This window comes from Octopus bimaculoides, chromosome 7 (assembly GCF_046866305.1).
Source record: "Octopus bimaculoides isolate indiv1 chromosome 7, ASM4686630v1, whole genome shotgun sequence".
Lineage (NCBI taxonomy): Eukaryota > Metazoa > Mollusca > Cephalopoda > Octopoda > Octopodidae > Octopus > Octopus bimaculoides.
This window is the reverse complement of record NC_142934.1, coordinates 9,463,947-9,482,343: the sequence shown is the minus strand read 5'-3', so window position 1 is coordinate 9,482,343 and position 18,397 is coordinate 9,463,947. Positions and strand designations below refer to the sequence as shown.

General features: G+C 38.1%; 1 protein-coding gene across 4 annotated transcripts in view; it reads right to left on the bottom strand.

The window, feature by feature from the left end:
- The window catches only part of LOC106884449 (tektin-3), a 55,918-nt gene that overhangs the window by 21,847 nt on the left and 15,674 nt on the right, over positions 1 to 18,397 (bottom strand). Inside the window, exon 1 of one of the 4 annotated variants that reach the window (XM_089354731.1) lies at positions 102 to 354. The exons of the other annotated variants lie outside the window; for them this stretch is intronic. The gene's annotated coding sequence lies outside the window, so the exon portion shown is untranslated. Of the gene's footprint in view, positions 1 to 101; positions 355 to 18,397 lie in introns of those variants that run through there. 4 annotated transcript variants of the gene reach the window in all.

The following is an 18,397-nucleotide window of genomic DNA, read 5'->3' as shown; positions in this document are numbered from 1 at the left end:
CCCAATAAATAAGTACTGAAGCAGTTCAGAAAGTGTGTTTGTGTTAAGAAAAAACAAAACAAAATGGAATAAAATGAAGGAAAAGATGTCGCGTTCCTCACCATAAGTTTTCTCTCTTCTCCGTTATATAATCAACAAAGACTTTACAAAGTGCTGAAAGATGTTCAGTAACAAACTTGTTCGGAGAAATAACGTCTGCTAAATGAGAAACGGCTGTCTGCGGTTAGTCAGGACTAACCTCTAATATAAATGATGCATTAATTATTACTGCAATCTTTGCTAAGAAAACTTCCACCACTACCGCCTAACGGGTTTTGCCTCAACATGCAGAAATATGTATATTTTGTAATACGTGTATGTATGTATGTATGTATGTATGTATGTATGTATGTATGTATGTATGCATGTATGTGAATGTGCGTGTATGTAGGTATCTATAGATACATAATGCATACATACACACATACATATGTTTAAATATGTATATATGTATGTATATATATATATATATATATATATATATATATATATATATATATATATATATATATATATATATATATATATTATATATATATATATATATATATATATATATATATATATATATATATATATATATATATATATATATATATATATATTATATATATATATATATACATACACATATATACATACATCATAATATATATATATATCATATATGTATGTATATATGTGTGTGTATATATATATAAATATAATATGAATATGTTTGTATATATATATGTATATATATATATATATATATATATATATATATATATATATATATATATATATATATATATATATATATATATATGTATATATATATGTATATATATGTAATATTAATATGTATGTGTATATATATATATATTATATAAATATGCATGTTTATGTATATATATATATATTATATAAATATGTATATGTATATATATTATATTAATATGCATGCATGCATATATATAATATAAATATGTATATATGTATATTATATGAATATGCATATATATTATATAAATATATATATATATGTATGTATGTATATATAAATTAAATATGTATATATATATATATGTATATATATATATAAACATATATATATATATACATATGTATTTATATATATATACATATATATATATACTTACATATATATATATACATAAGTGTATATACACACACACACACACACACACACACACACACACACACACACACACACACACACACACATATATATATATATATATATATACATATATATATATGCATACATTTACATTTGCATCTACCTCACACAAATACATATTTACATTTCTATGATTTACTTCCTTCCTTCCTTCCTTCCTTTCTTCTTTCCTTTCTTCCCTCAAGCAATGAAGCTGGTTCTAAGCTAACACTTTCAAGGCGAACAGCAACCGCACGTCAGTGGAGTGATTTTTTTTCTTTTTGCTCTACTTTTATTCATGTTCTCTCTTGCATAATGCACAAATTATCGCAAGCAAGTTTTAATATATTTTCTGACATCTCAAGCCCTGTGTGGTATGTTGAGCCAGGCAGAAGTTAAAAATCCAGGTGAAAACGGTGATGTATACACAAGGTCGCAGAGTAAAGAGTGCATCAGTAAAATACACCCATAAAAAGAAAAGTCATGCAGATACGATGCTGGTATTCAAACACAAAACCTGTTTACTTTGCCTTCTATGATTTAATCAATGAGAAGAGATGCACTAGACATGAGCATTTTTTTTTCCTGTAGATTTTCCCAGTTTGATGATGAGAGAAATAGAATAAACTATAGAATTGGTACGAATGCTGCCAAGAGAGCATATTTCGTTAAGGGTACCCAAATATCCAAGGACCAATTGTGCACCAGTTATGGTTGTGCACTGGCTGTGAGTTATTTTTCATAGGTTCTCCACGTCTGAGGAGTTGAGAAATAAAAGAAACGGTAGAATTGGCTCGAATGCTTCCAAGAGAGCGTACTTCGTTGAGGGTACCCAAATATCCAAGGACCCGTTGGTTGTGCACTGGCTGTGAGTTATTTTTCATAGGTTCTCCACGTTTGAGGAGTTGAGAAATAAAAGAAACGGTAGAATTGGTTCGAATGCTTCCAAGAGAACGTACTTCGTTGAGGGTACCCAAGTATCCAAGGACCAATTGTGCACCAGCTATGAGTTATTTTTTTTATAGGTTCTCCAAATCTGATAATTAGAGAAATAGAAGAAACTATAGAATTGGCACTTCGTTAAGGGTACCCAAGTATTCAAGGACCAAGTGATTGTGCTAAGACAGGCCACAGATTATAGAAGCAACAAAGCTTGATGATGGTGTTCCAACTATAGATGTACATGGATTCATTTGGCTATCATCGTCGGTTCCTCTTTGTTTCCAAGTATTCTTTTCTTCGTTTGTGTTTCCTCATTTATGTCGGTGCCTCTGATCGCTAACAGACCGATTTTTGCGTGAAATGATTGAAACAATTGGCTACAGAGCTCACATCAGCTGGCTTGTAAAGGCATTAGTTGGAGTTGGCAGATCTTTCGTCCTAACCGTCCTAAGGGTTTTTTTTTTTACCCATATTTCTAGCAATATTAGTGACAATTGAATTCTTCCTTTTTGGTCTTATATTGCTTATAGCCGCCTTCGTTATTTTATAATTTTCACATTGCCATTTTGCTGAATCATGCACTGATTCTTATGGTAAATTCTATTGTAGTAAGTAGCTTGCTTCCCAAGCACATGGTTCCGGGTTCATTCCCACTGTGTGGCACCTTGGGCAAGTGTCTTCTACTAAAGCCTCGAGCCGACCAAAGCCTTGTAAGTGGATTTGGTAGACGGAAACTGAAAGAAGCCCGTCGTATATATGTATATATATATATATATATATATATATATATATATATATATATATATATATATATATATGTATGTGTGTGTATATGTTTGTGTGTCTGTGTTTGTCCCCCCAACATCGCTTGATAACCGATGGTGGTGTGTTTACGTCCCCGTAACTTAGCAGTTCGGCGAAAAGATACGGATAGAATAAGTACTAGGCTTCTAAAGAATAAGTCCTGGGGTCGATTTGCTCGACTAAAGGTGGTGCTCCAGCATGGCCGCAGTCAAATGACTGAAACAAGTAAAAGAGTAAAAGAGTAAAGTGTATACTGATAGTTGGGATTTAGCCGAACCACCAAGGGATGGAGTAGTTACTACTGATGAACTTGTAATTTTCAAGAGAGAGAGAGCGAGAGAGATGTCTTGTCTGTAGTTATTTCAGTATGTTCTCACTAAAAGCTTATAGATCTAACATTATCTAAGAGCGTTGGTTGTAAAATTGCTTCCCCTACCCCCACCACTCAAAAAAAAGAAAAGAAATGAGTGAGAAAAGGAAAACGAGAATTTTTTTTCTTTTCCAAATTTGTCTTTATTAATGAAAAGACAAATTAGAGTTTCTATTCATATCATTTTTCTTTCTTCCATCATGGAGAACCTCTCCCCACCGCTACTACTACTACTACTACTACTACTAGCATAATATTTAAATAAACTCTCCACCTCTCTCTTCACAGAAATTATATTAGGTGAAAAATGTCAAGCCCAAAGCCGGGTCTTTTTTTAATGTTTTTATTTTCAATTTTAGTTTTATATATCTTTTTTGTTTTAAATAAATTTTACTTATCGTTCATTTTATTCGTGATAGTTTTTATATTTGAAAAAAAAAAAGTGACAAAAAAGAAAGACAGTAAGGAAGGAAGGAAGAAAGAAAGAAAGGAAGAAATCGTGTCATTGTTCGTGTGGAGCTGCAGTCAGAAGCATTTGTTACATAATTGGTAGCAAGAGGCAGATCAAAGGTTTTGTCGTGCCAACAATTTGAGTGGAAAGCAATGAGATCACGAAGGAAATGCTTGCTCGCATCAAAAGCTTCTAATGCAACTGTCAGGCGTGTAATTAGATCGAAATAATTACGAAAGAGTTTTATGAATTAACGTGGCTTTTGTTGCTGTTGTTGTTGGTAGTGGTGGTAATTGCTGCTGTAAATGGTGATTGCGATAATGTTGGCGGTGGCGGTGGTAATAGCGATGGTGATGTTCATGGTAAATGATAACCTGATGATAATAAATCCTTTCTGCTATAGACACAAGGCCTGCAATTTGGAGGAAGGGGAATGAGTCGATTACATCGACCCCACCAGTGCGTAACTGGTACTTGATTTATCGACCCCCCCCGAAAGGATGAAAGGCAAAGTGGACCCCGGCTGGATTTGAACTCAGAAAGTGAAGACAGACGAAATACAACTAAGCGTTTCGCCCGGCGTGCTAACGATTCTGCCAGCTCGCCGCCTTAACCTGACGATAATATTGATAGCAATGACGATGATGATGATGACGACGATGACGATGATGATGATGATGAAGATTTAGGTACAAGACCAGCAAAGTTGGGAGAAGAATGTTAGTCAATTGAATCGAACCCCAAACCTGAATGATACTTTTATTCTATCAATCTCAGAAGAATGAAAGGTAAAGTTGAACTCGCTAGGAAAACAAAGTTTTCTTTATCATCATCATCATCATCATCATCATCATCATCATCATCATCATATTATTATTATTATTATTATTATTATTATTATTACTAATATAGAAAGGATTGAGGTAACTCCTCCTGAAGATATAGAGTCAAAATTAAAAGAAGAGTGCCATTGTTATTTCGACATCTTGTGTGTCTTTAACAGGTTCAAAAAATAAATTTGTCAATCTACTTCATTTTGGTTAATATATAAAGGATTTATTATTATTATTATTATTATTATTATTATTATTATTATTATTAGTAGTAGTAGTAGTAGTAGTAGTAGTAGTAGTAGTAGTAGTAGTAGTAGTAGTAGTATTATATCTGACACACTCAGCTTGTTCCTGGAGGTGTGATTAACGTAGCAGCCGTTCACTTCCCGTGAACTAAGGTGGTATATTCTTATCAGGTCTCAAGGACTTTGCGGAGACTCTTTGCATTGCCAAGTAATGCCATATTCCGGGAGTGCTCTGTTTTCACTTTGATGTCAAGCCTTTTTTCAACCACTTCCCAATTTTTTAATTTCATTGCTTACTGTACCTAGAGTACCAACGCTTACATAAATTTTTGATTTCTCTCTCCAGAGCGTCATATCTCAGTCAATTGTTTCTCCTCTTTTCTTCAGTGATTCTGCTGTCCCCAGAGTAAGCGATGTCCATGATCAGACAAAATCTTTCTCCCCAGTCTACCAGCACAATATCAATATTCGATTCCATGATCACATTGTGGCTTTAATTCCCAACGTTTCTTTGTTCTGTCAGTTTCTATCATCCCCTTTGGCCCATGCTCATACCATTCTCCCGACTTTTCCAATTCAAACTCGTAACATAGTTCCCACTGAACTATTCTGGTGACATTGTCGTATCTTCTCTTCTATTCTCTATGAGCCAATTTGCTGCATTCGCTTAAAATATGCTATATTGTCTCTCTAATTTCCCCACACATTCTACATCTGTTAGATTCTGAGGAATTGTCATGGCTATGCTTCCTATAGTTTGTTCTTAACGCTTATCCCTCCGCTGCCATATCAAAGACTCTGTTTCAGGTTTCAGGTAACATTTTTGTACATGTAACCGCATCCATCTTTTATCCGGATCTGTGTTTCGTGATATCTCGCTCAAGAACTGACGGCGTATCTTCTTATCCTTTCAGTTGTTTTCCCCTCTTTGTTTCTGTCTTCATTTCGTAATTCATCTTCCCCCGACTGCTTTCCGTATATAACAAACCTGGCTTACTTATTTGCACAAGCAATGCTTCCCTAGCATCCATTATATATACAAAGCAACATTGTTTTCTTCTGTCTGAATAAACTCCTCACAGATTATCAATTCTCGATTTCCTTTCTTTCTTTTAGGCGCGTGCGCGCGTGTTTGTATGCATATATGTGTGTATGTATGTATATATGTATGTACAGGGTGTTCAAAAAATCTCTCCGCAGTGAATTTCTTTCATCCTGTGCATCACCATGGCGCTACTCCAGGAGTTTTTCGGTGAGCGGATTATTTCGAAGGGACTCAGGCCACCAAGATTACCTGATTTAACACCGCCAGACAATTTTTTTTTTCTGGGGAGCAAGTAAAGGATCAGTGCACAAGAATTGCCCAAAGACCCATTAAATACTTATTGCGGAGAGACTTTTTGAACACCCTGTATAATGGCTTAAAATTTTTCCACAAGGCCCGCAATTTTAGTGGGAGAGGATTTTCGATTACATCGACCCAGGCACGTGACTGGTTGATCGTGAAAGGATGAAAGGCAAAGTTGACCTCAACGGGATTTGTACAAGGCCTGAAATTTCGTGGGGTGAGCGTTAGTTAATCACATTGACCCCAGTAATAGATTGATAATTATTTTATTGACCCCCGAAAGAATGAAGGGAAAATTTAGCGCCAGTGGAATTTGAACACAGGATGTAAGGCGTCGGAAGAAATGCTTTTACGAGGAGGTATCAAAAGAGTTCCCGGACTAGTTCTGTAGCGCGCCAACAGACGGCAGCACACGGCTGCGTACGCAGTGAAAGCTAGAAGCGACCTTCATGAGGCAGTGTGCCGAGTGACATCGCTGTGTTTGCTTCGAAAGTTGTGAAAACAGCAGTGGAATTTGAACTCAGAAGGTGCTTTCTTCCAATACCTTACGAAACAATTTGTTCGATGCGCTAACACTTCTGCCCGCTCCCCACCTTAACAACAACAACAACAACAACAACAACAACAACAACAACAACAACAAGGATAACCCTTTTTCAAAACATGAAAGTTTGGGAGAATGGCCAAGTCGATTATATTAATCCGCAGTGTTTAATTATTCTTATTTCATCGATCTTCAGACGATAAAAGGCAGAGTCAGTCTCGACGGAATTTGAACTCGGTAGGTAAAACCGAAAGAAATGCTGCTTAGCATTTTGTCCGGCATGCTAACGATTCTGCCAGCTCATCGCTTTACTACTACTACTACTACTACTACTACTACTAGTAATAATAATAATAATAATAATAATAATAACACCAGGACTTACAAATATATATAAATACAGAAAATTGCACTACTGGGCACTGCACACATCCTACGCAAAACACTTTCAATACAGTAACCATAAGAGCATCACAGCAAACCACAGCAGATACCCAAGGCACACAGAGCTGCGCTCGGTAGTGAAGTGAAAGCACGCTATAAAAATAAAACTACTGAACAATAATAACAATAATGATATTAGTCTTTTCTAATATTGGCACAAGGCCTGACATTTTTGGGCAGGGGGTTTAGTCAATTACTCGATTGGTATTTATTTTATCGACCCCTAAAGGATGAAAAGCAAAGTCGACCTCGGCGGAAATTTGAACTCAGAATGTGGAGACGGACGAAATGCCGCCAAAGCATTAAGTCCGGCGTGTTAACGATTCTCCTAACAGAATAAGGGTTGGCCCGAAGCAGAAGAACAAGAACAGCAACTACAACAACGACGACGACGACAGCAATACTTCATGCCTGCTGCCTTTGTTCATATCGACCACCCGCTTCATCCATTACCCTATCTTCACTTCTTCTGTCGAAAAGTCAGAATCAATATATATCGAACAGGTATCTTTTATTGCTCCACCTTATTCTACTTTTATCGCTCTCATTTCACACATTTTTTTGTGTGCATTGAGAGTGTTTTCTTCTTCTTTTTTTATTTTTCCTGGCGTTATTTATCTCAAAGTGACCACAAAAGAACTTCCATAATCGATTTGGTTGACTGCGTGACTGATCTCATCGAAATCAGTATTATCTCCTGCCAGATAACTCCCATGGATGAGCAGCCAGTGAAGAGTGAAGGAGAACTGCTTCTAGTTCGTTCCAAACAGTTTCAGAAACGCTCGATTGACTAAACTAACAATGACAAATCATTGAAATTGGAAGTTGACAATGACGACCGACAGGCAAATCTTCCAGAAAAAAACAAAACAAAAACAAAAACAAGAACCTGCTGAATATTTCTGATGTGACCTTAACGCAATAACCATACGTTTCATTAATTCTTTGCACGAATTGTAGCGTAGTTCCAGGCCGGGTTCTGATCGATAAAACCCATAGAACACAAGTAGTTACTCGATCGACCAGGAGGGATCTGTATAGTTATTGCTCCAAGCGATATGTGTTTGAGTTCAGGGAAGATTTGGCTGTTATTTCTGTCAGGTCGAACGACCACATAGAAGGGTATGAAACATTTTGCTACGGCCGTTTTGGCGTCACCTACTTGGCGCCGTTGATTCGATGCTGACTTATTTGACATAACGTTTTAATGTTTCTCCCCTTCTGTCCCAAGCCACCTTTCTCTGTTTATGCGTGTGTACTTAACTCTTTTCGTGTGTATGAGGAGAGAGGGGTAAGTGTTCAATGAATAAACTGTAGTATTTCTCTCTCTCTCTCTCTCTGTCCTCTCTCTCTCTCTCTCTCTCTCTCTGTCCTCTCTCTCTCTCTCTCTCTCTCTCTGTCCTCTCTCTCTCTCTCTGTCCTCTCTCTCTCTTTCTCTGTCCCCTCTCTCTCTTTCTCTGTCCTCTCTCTCTCTCTCTTTCTTACCTTCCCCCTCTCTCTTCCCTTTTCTCTCTGTTTATGTGTGTGTACATCTAGAAATGTTTGTACGTGTAAGGGTCTCCCTCCCTCCCTCCTCCCTCCTCCCTCCCTCCTCCCTCCTCCCTCCTCCCTCCCTCTTTTCTCTCTCCCTATCCCCCTTTCTATCACACACGCATACACTCCGTACGTGTACATTTCTGCGCACGCACAAATTACCGTCACCACAGCATACTGAATGCCGCATCAGCCGCGCCAAATCCTCTACATCCAAGTAGCTGCGTCCAATAGTCTCATTCCCTCCAAGACGAGATAAAGGATAAGCTATCCGGTCCTGAAAATCTCTTCGGCCCTGGATAACGATTTACGTTCCTTTGTTTGATTCTAGTTCATTGTCTTGTTGTTGTTGTTATTGTTGTTATTGCTGTTGTTGTTATTGTTGTTGTTTTTGTTATTATTGTAGCTGTTGTTGTTATCGTCGGTGTTGGGCAGTATTTGGGGTGCAACAGTAGAGTCGAAGACATACCAGACGCAACCATCTCATTTTCGGAAAATAACCATAGAAACAGTTAATCTGACCAACGAAGGAAGGAGCCTCTACGTGGCCACTCGACATGCTGTGCATAGCAGCTAAATCCTCCTAAAATCACATCCTGCCGTCTTAAAAATATCTTTTAGTTTTCGTATTTTCCAGTGTTGTTCCCTGTCTATTGAAGAAGGATAGAAAAATAATAGATTTATAAGCCTTAAAATTCACCCCGTAATTGCCCACGGGCATATGGCATCGTGGTTAAGAGCGCGGGCTACTAACCCCAAGGTTCCGAGTTCGATTCACGGCAGCGACCTGATTAATAATAATAATAACAATAATATAATAATAGTAACATCGTTAGGAATGAGAACCCAGGTTCGAAATTTTCTCAAGACACCTGACGAAGGCTGGAGGGTATATCAACCGAAACGTTGTGTTAACAACAAACAAGATGAGGACAATTATCCGACAAATGTAAATAATGTATATATACATATATATACACATATATATGTTTATGTGTCTGGCTTTAAGGGTATCGTGAAAGGCCTGTTTGGAGGCCCAACATTCTGAGTTCTTTTACAAGGCTTGGAAAAACTGAAGGACCGCTGCATTAAGTGTGTGAATGTCAGAGGGGAATATGTTGAATGAAATCATAATTAATTGATCCTCTTTTACCCCAGACAAGGAACTTTTCAGTAGCCCAAAACATTAATGTGTGTCATTAGCTTGTTGTGATAGGAGTTCGACTAGCAGGGAGCTGTTCTAAGTGCTACCCATTAGATCTAAGTCAACCAAATTTTCGCCTTTTCGTCTATGACCAACGAATCAAAGTCTTGGATATGAATACTAGTTGCGTGGGTAGTTGGCATAATTTTGAACTAAAATGAGCTAAGAATGATTACTCAGAGTGGCTTTACCTCTTGTTAATTATTGTACAGTTTCTACAGGCGGGAACAATTTTAATAAAACAAGAATTTATGTCGTATGGTATTCGATAGACCTATATTTGTCTATCTTGCTTTGGCAGGTTGGTTTCAAATGTCTATCGCACGTTTATAACTAGCATTGAGGTTATTTCTACGAAAACAACCAGGTAACGGGAGAGAAAAAAACCCGGGTATGAAGGAATAAATAAATATACTAAGAAATAGTGCGAAATTGGAAGATAAAAAAGGATGTAAACAATAAAAGAGAAAAAAAATGCAAGAAATTTTAAAAAAAAGAAAAAGAAAGGAAAATGCTGAATGAGAAAGAAAAAATAGATAGCTAAATGAAATAAAAAAAAAGATATCTAAATGGAAGAAGAAAGGAATAAAGGAAGAAAAATAAGGAATCTATAAACCAAACACTATTCATTCTGTCCAGGAAATTGCTAGACTCTAACAGGTATTGTTCGGTGCAAAGTTTCAAACAAGAAGTGTTTGTATTGTAATAAAAATGCATCACTTCGCTAATGTTTTCTAATGTTTCCAAGTTACATAAAACAAACACACACTGCTAATTCTCAATGTAAATCGATTCACACACGCACGCACACGCGCGCACACACACGCGCGCGCACACGCACACACAGAGTTATATGAACGCACGCATGCACACAAATTCCTCAAATACACATGTATGAACATGCGTGCATGCATTCAACGGCCATACACATTATTAACCCGACTTATATATATGTATATATATATATATATATATATATATATATATATATATATATATATAAATAACACGCACACACATATACGTATGTGTGTATACACACACACGCACATACATACATATATACAGACATTCATACATACATACATTCATATATACATACATACATACATGCATACGTACATACATACACGTAAACGGCTATATGTATAAATATAAATAAACACACACACATATATATGCACGCGTGTATACACACACACACACACACGCACATACATACATATATACATACATTCATACATACATTCATATATACGTACATACATGCATACATACATACACGCAAACGGGTATATGTATAAATAGAAATACACACACATATATATGCACATGTGTATACACACACGCACATACATATATACATACATACACACACGTAAACCAAGTCACACACGTACCTAAACACACAAACCATTCTCTTTGATTCGGTTCAAACATTTCTCCGTTTAATTCCATATTCCAGCGCTTCTCACCCCCCTTTTTCCCTCATTCTTTTCCACTCTCTGTTTCTCTCTAATTTCTCTCACTCTCTCCTTCATACAGTCACCATCCTCTCTCCCAACTTTCACTTTCTAACTTCTGTCTTCTATGGCTTTAATTCTCTCTCTCTCTATTCTTTTCTAATCCTTTTTCTTTCTTACTTCTCCTGAGTATCAGTCTATCAGTCAGCCTATCTCTATACATCTCTTCTTGTCTCTACCTTTTCAATCACGCTTTCTCTCTATAACCTACATCTTTTATCATTTCTCTCTCTTTTTTTCTCTCACATCAATCCGCTATCTTTCTATCAACATACTATCTCTTTCTATCACTTTCCCTTAACCCTGCTTTCTACTTCAATCTTGCTTTCATCCTTTCTTTTTGACTATATAATTATCAGAAGTACAATGAATGATATCGCCGAAAAACAAGTCTTTATTCTTCGCGATAATTTTTCTTGACGCTCTCCGAATCTGTTTATTTTATCTGTGGTTAGGTTATATAGGGTATAAACCGAGTTGATTGTGTTGTTACAACGGGTTTCTAATAATTAGTTACACCGATAAAATACACAAAATTGATTCCTATTTGGTTTTAAAGGTCAATATCGATCCCAACTTGAGACAAAATTACTTTTAGCAGCAACATATTACCTCTACAAGTATATGAAATGGTCTCTGTCTTTCTCTTGTCGTATTCGACTCGTGAGTGCCAAAGAATTTAGCTCTTTTCTCACTTTCTTTTCCATTTTCAGGATAACCTTGCTAAAACGTGGAGTAAGCAAATCTTTTGGACAGTCCAAGCAGTGACTCATTTGAAGTGGTAATGGATTGTGTAGGACCATTCACATTCTTTGGTACTGCTGACAGCAATAGTTGGTGCAAGTATGCCACAAAACTGACGAACAGCAGACCCCAAATAGATGGCCGTTAACTGGCTTCGGTTCCTCCGCCCTTTGGAGATCCTTGCTTTTCATCCGACAGGGTGTCCAATAATCACCCTCTTCACCAAGCAAACGTGTTGAGGGCTATCGGTTTAGTCGCCGACGACCCGACCATGCCACAGGTTGTAATGGGTTACAAGCTACCAGTAACACTCGAGAGTGAACTGACAATGAGCATATATATATTACAAATACAATCTGTAAGTGGAACAATAAAAATATGCAAGACTTTTCTCAAGTTTAGAATGTGGCATCGTTTTTGTTATTTACATTCCAAGCAAGAAAGATTGTATCTTTGTTAGTAATCAGATTTGCTTTTGCTCCCACACGTGATGCACCAACATAAAGTTTCGAATCTGAACTAGAGTGAGACTACCACAACAGATTTAGATTCTTTCAGTTTCCGTCTACCAAATCCACTCACAAGGCTTTGTTCGGCCCGAGGCTATAGTAGAAGACACTTGCCCAAGGTGCCACGCAGTGGGACTGAACCCGGAACCATGTGGTTGGTAAGCAAGCTACTTACCACACAGCCACTCCTACGCCTACGTCCTTTCTTTTTTCCCTCATATATATTGCGATATATTGTGCCTGTAATTCGAAGGGCCAGCCTTGTCACACTCTGTGTCACGCTGAATATCCCCGAGAACTACGTTAAGGGTATTTGTGTCTGTGGAGTGCTCAGCCACTTGCACGTTAATTTCACGTGCAGGCTGTTCCATTGATCGGATCAACTGGAACCCTCGTCGTCGTAAGCGACGGAGTGCCAACAACAACAGTACCAACAATATTGCGATTAAAATAAACGGGGACACACAATTGATTCCATCGCTACAGGATAACGGTTGATGTTGTCACCCCTCCCCATACGTTCTGCTGTTGATTGTGCTTCTGCTACGGCGAGATAGAAATTCACAAGTTTACGATTATTTGATTCTCGTTCCTCTACCGGTGCTTATGAAATAAGCAAATAACAAAACTTGACAATACTAACCGATTATTTGTCTACTGTGGTTACAAGCTCTACTGTGTTTAAAAATACTTTAAATAATGTATCCTAAGGCAAACTATTCCTGTTAAAATAAAGAAGGAATAGCTATGCTTGGATTGACCACTAGAACTAAACAACAACAACAACAACAACAACCGCTAGCCTCTTCTAAATGGTAACCACCACAAAAATTAGTATCACTACCAATATACAACACCACTGCCAATTCCATCACCACCACCAGCACCACCAGCACCACCAGCACCACTAGCACCAGCACCACCACCACCACCAGCAGCAGCACCACCACCACCACTAACATCACTACCGCTCCACCAGTACACATCACCACTGCCACTGCCACCACTTCCACTACCATCACCACTGCCACCACCGCCACCGCTGCGAACCATTACCGTCGCCTTCTTAAATATTGTAACCGGAACTTTCATGAAAGCAGTGTTAGATTTAGCCAAGTCGAAGAAACAATACAAGCTGTGACATGATTTCCTGGCAGAACTTCCATTTAACGCTTTTCTTGATCATTATCGCAGAGACGGATCGAAATAGGATCACCACTCTAAACAATCGGATTATTGACTACTACTACTACTTCCACAACTGCTACTACTAATACTAGTAATAAATAATTCTTTATTAGCCACAAGGGGCTTACATAAAACAACAGGAAATGACAATACAGGACGATACAACGGGTTTTAAAACGTGTAAACAGTGGACAAGAAAAAAATATTGAACAAAACTCCCAAAAGGGGGGCGGAGAAGCGCTTTAAGGCTACTCGTGGAAAAACGCACAAAAGCTACGTGTGACCTAACAAAAGCTACGTGTGACCTACGTGTGACCTAACCATCTCTTTTTATTTTCACAGGCGCATGCTCAAAACGGGTCCTTTCACACTGACCATTTTGTCCCCTCATTCGCCCACCTTCCAACAAACTTGCTAGAAGACAACACTTCCCTCTCCACCCTCACGCTAATACTGTTGTTGGCACTCCATTGCTTACGACGTCGAGGGTTCCAGTTGATCCGATCAACGGAACAGCCTGCTCGTGAAATTAACGTGCAAGTGGCTGAGCACTCCACAGACACGTCTACCCTTAACGTAGTTCTCGGGGATATTCAGCGTGACACAGTGAGACAAAGCTGACCCTTTGAATAACAGGCACAACAGAAACAGGAAGTAAGAGTGAGAGAAAGTTGTGGTGAAAGAGTACAGCAGGGTTCGCTACCATCCCCTGCCGGAGCCTCATGGAGCTTTAGGTGTATTCGCTCAATAAACTCTCACAACCTCCGGTCTGGGAATCGAAACCGCAATCCTATGACCGCGAGTCCGCTGCCTTAACCACTGGGCCATTGCGCCTCCACACGCTATTACTAGTAATAATGATTCCAAATTTTGGCACAATGCCAGCAAGTTCGTGCGAGGGGGTAAGTCGATCACATCGACCCCAGTACTCAACTGGTACTTCATTTATCGACCCCAAAAGGATGAAAGGCAATGTCGACCTCGGCGGAAGCCACCAATAATAATAATGGTAATAATTATAATAATCCTTTTTACTAAAGACACAAGGCCTGAATTTTTTTGGGGAGTGGACTATTCGATTACATCGATACCAACTGTTCAGCTGGTACTTATTTTATTGAATCCGAAGGGATGAAAGGCAAAGTCAACCACGGCGGAATTTGAACTCAGAACGTAAAGACGGATGAAATACCGCTAAGCATTTTGTCCGGCGTGCTAACGGCTCAGCCAGCTCGTCGCCTTAATAATCATAACAATAATAATAACGACAATTTATTTTGCTATGGGAGCAACGGATGAGATGACATTACTAAAAACAAACTCAGAAGAAGTAAAGAAAATAATACAAAAAATACAAAAAATAACAATTACATAATCGAGACTCAGAGAGCAAAAGTCAACGAAGAATCCCCATAGATCCAGGATTACCCGGTCTATTGAGGGCAATTTTCTTTTCCCAGCTGTGTTCTCAAGAGGCCTATAGGCACTAACTGAGAGTAGCCCCATTCACCCAATCCATGCTTGCCGCTTTCCCACACGTCTCAAAACATTGGATGGAATTTAGCATCTGATTGTCCATCTTCACCTTCCCCTTCAAACGGTATTTGTAGAAGTTGATTAGGATTTGCTTGAAGAGGGAAGCGTTTGTTCTTATTGCCCTCAGCGTTCTCAAACATACAACCTCTTTCGCTATAGCCATCACACAGGAGGAACTTATTTGTTTTTCCGACATAAAAAAATTAATGCGGTAGGACTACCTTCACGATAACCTCGGCTGATGGCCGGATCTATCCTTCATGCAATAACAGCTATTTGACAAAATTCCACAAGTCATCAGTGCTCGTATACTAAATAAATGTGTGTAGAACGATTTCTCGTAACTCGATCTCTACTCGTATCTCGATCACTTCCGATTGATGGTAGTCTCATGCTTGTTGAGTTTATCCCAAAGTGGCAAAGTACCCCGCTAACATTGCCTATCAGAGATTTCTGGAAGTTTTCCAGAGTCATCCGGAATAAACTGCTTAGCGGGTCTTCGTCGAAGGCCAAAAGCTCATCAAGAACATCTTCGCTCTTGTCCATTATTAATCTTTTATAAATTGTATGTACTATAACCTTCAACCGACCGAAATAGCTACGATACTGGAAAACGTTTCAGCTATCGGGCACTAAATCTTAGTATATGCTTGACTGAGCACTGTGGATCTGCTAGAAAGACCAACTATTTGAAGACGTATCTGATAAAACGTGGCCATAGTTTCTCATTAGTAATCTCTGTCGATGCACATCATTAGCCACATCATACCGATCTATCTGCGTAGAGAGAGTTGGAGCAAGGAGCAGAGCAACGGACGTTCAAATTTAGTCAGATGCAGTCAGGTCAAAGTACGACGGTGAAATAGTAACATATAACAGTAGTGACCCTTCAGGGAAAGATTCCTCTTAACATCAATTCTGCCCCAGTTCACCTCCATCTGGAGATTTGGACCGAACCAGACTCTCAAGAACTTTAACCAGTACAATGACAGGCGCTGACGGACGTGGATTTATTTCTTCAGATGCTAAGATGCAAATCGACAAACTTGCCCACCTTAATACATGGTCTTGTTATCTCATATTCCTGCAGCACAGTGCTGACCATGACGATTTCTGATAGTTAAAGGTAATATTATCCATTTATACAAAAATGGCTCTGCTGTGTCTCAGCAGAATGTCCATCAACGCAGCTGACTTATGATGATGATGATGATGATGGTGGTAGTGGTGGTGGGGATGGTGAATGATGGTCCCGGCGAGTTTTTCCATTAACCCACAAAGAGGGAAAATATGTTAGACGATTGAATCTATATAAATATATCACGCAAATTCTTCTGATGAGGGACTAGCGACCGAAACGTCAAGACACATTTCCTTTTTTTAAAGCGTTACACTAATACAACATTTATCAAAACTTGTCTCTCTCGTGTTGTCTTTTCCTGTCCTCATTGCTTCGTTATTACTCAAAAGCATAGGCATCAAAGCCTACCGTGGTGTTAAGCCATTCTTTGGTAGGAAAAGGATATTTATTAGTCTAGTATATTAGCATTTATTTATTTATAATATCATTAATATTTACATTAGTAATATTACTATTTATTGATAGTATTTATTTATTTATTTGTTTGTATTGGTACATGGGTAGGAATCGTGGTTTTGCCCTTAAGCCGGATGTATTTACTTATATATTTATGTCTTTATTTGTTTGTTCGAATGCCAAAATATAAAGCACAGACTTAGATATAATAAAAATAGTCTAGACTTATTCTTTCTAATAAATGAAAACCAGATTCTGGGGAAACTAGTAATTGTCTGCTTCGACCAAAAATAATTCAGTAATATTCGTAAATTAGATTCGAATATTCTAGGGAAATATGAGTTCGGATAATAAAAGCATGGTCGTTCCGTTCTTCAGAGAGAAATAAGGGGAAAATAATTTTTAAAATGTTATCTTTCCGAAGGTGGGTTTTATTTGAAACGTTAGTATTCACGTTCCCCCAAGACATTAGAACTTATCCAATTTTGCAAACTTTTTCCTAGATCGTTGGCGCTAATAAATAAACGAATAAAAAGTTTCACACAATCTCTGATTAAGATCTATGATCGAATGCTGTACAATTATTCCATCATTTTTTTGTAGTAGCACTACATTGTCATTCTTAAAGACAAGGGTTGTAATTTGAGGACGATCGGGCTGTTGCTATTTCCAGCATAATTCGCCGGATAAAATGCTTAGTGGCAGTTCGTCCGTCTTTACATCCTGAGTTCAAACTTTATCGAGCTTTACTTTGCCTTCTATTCTTCCGAAGTCGGTAAAATAAGTGCCAGTTGAACACTGGGGTCGATGTAATCGACTCCCCCTCACACTCAAAAATTGCTAGCCCCGTCAAAGATTTCCAACACAATAGACTGAGTTGGCAGAATCGTTAGAGCAGTGGTAAAATGCTTTGCAGTATTTGTTCTGGCTCTTTACATTTCGAGTTCAAATTACATCGTGGTCAACTTAGCTTTTTCTTCTTTCGGAGTCGATAAAATAAAATAACAGTTATGTATTCGGGTCGATGGTAGCGACTAACGACATCCCTCAAATTTGCTGGCCATCAGATGGTGAATGGCTGTCAGAATCGATAGAGCATCGGAGAAAATGCCTTGCAGTATTTCCTACGACTCCTTACATTCTGAGTTCAAATCCCTCCGAGGGTAATTCTGTCCTCCATCCTTTCGGGTTCGATGAAATAAAATACCAAACAAGAATTGAGGTCGATGGTAGAGACTAACACCTCCCCTCAAAATTGCTGGATTGTACCTAGATTAGAAAGATTTATTTCTGGTACAGTAGACGAGCTGGCAGAATCGTTAGGCCGTCGGACAAAATGCTTAGCGGCATTTCGTCTGTCATTACGTTCTGAGTTCAAATTCCGCCGAGGTCAACTTTGTCTTACATTCTTTTAGAGTCGATAAAATAAGCAGCAGTCGAG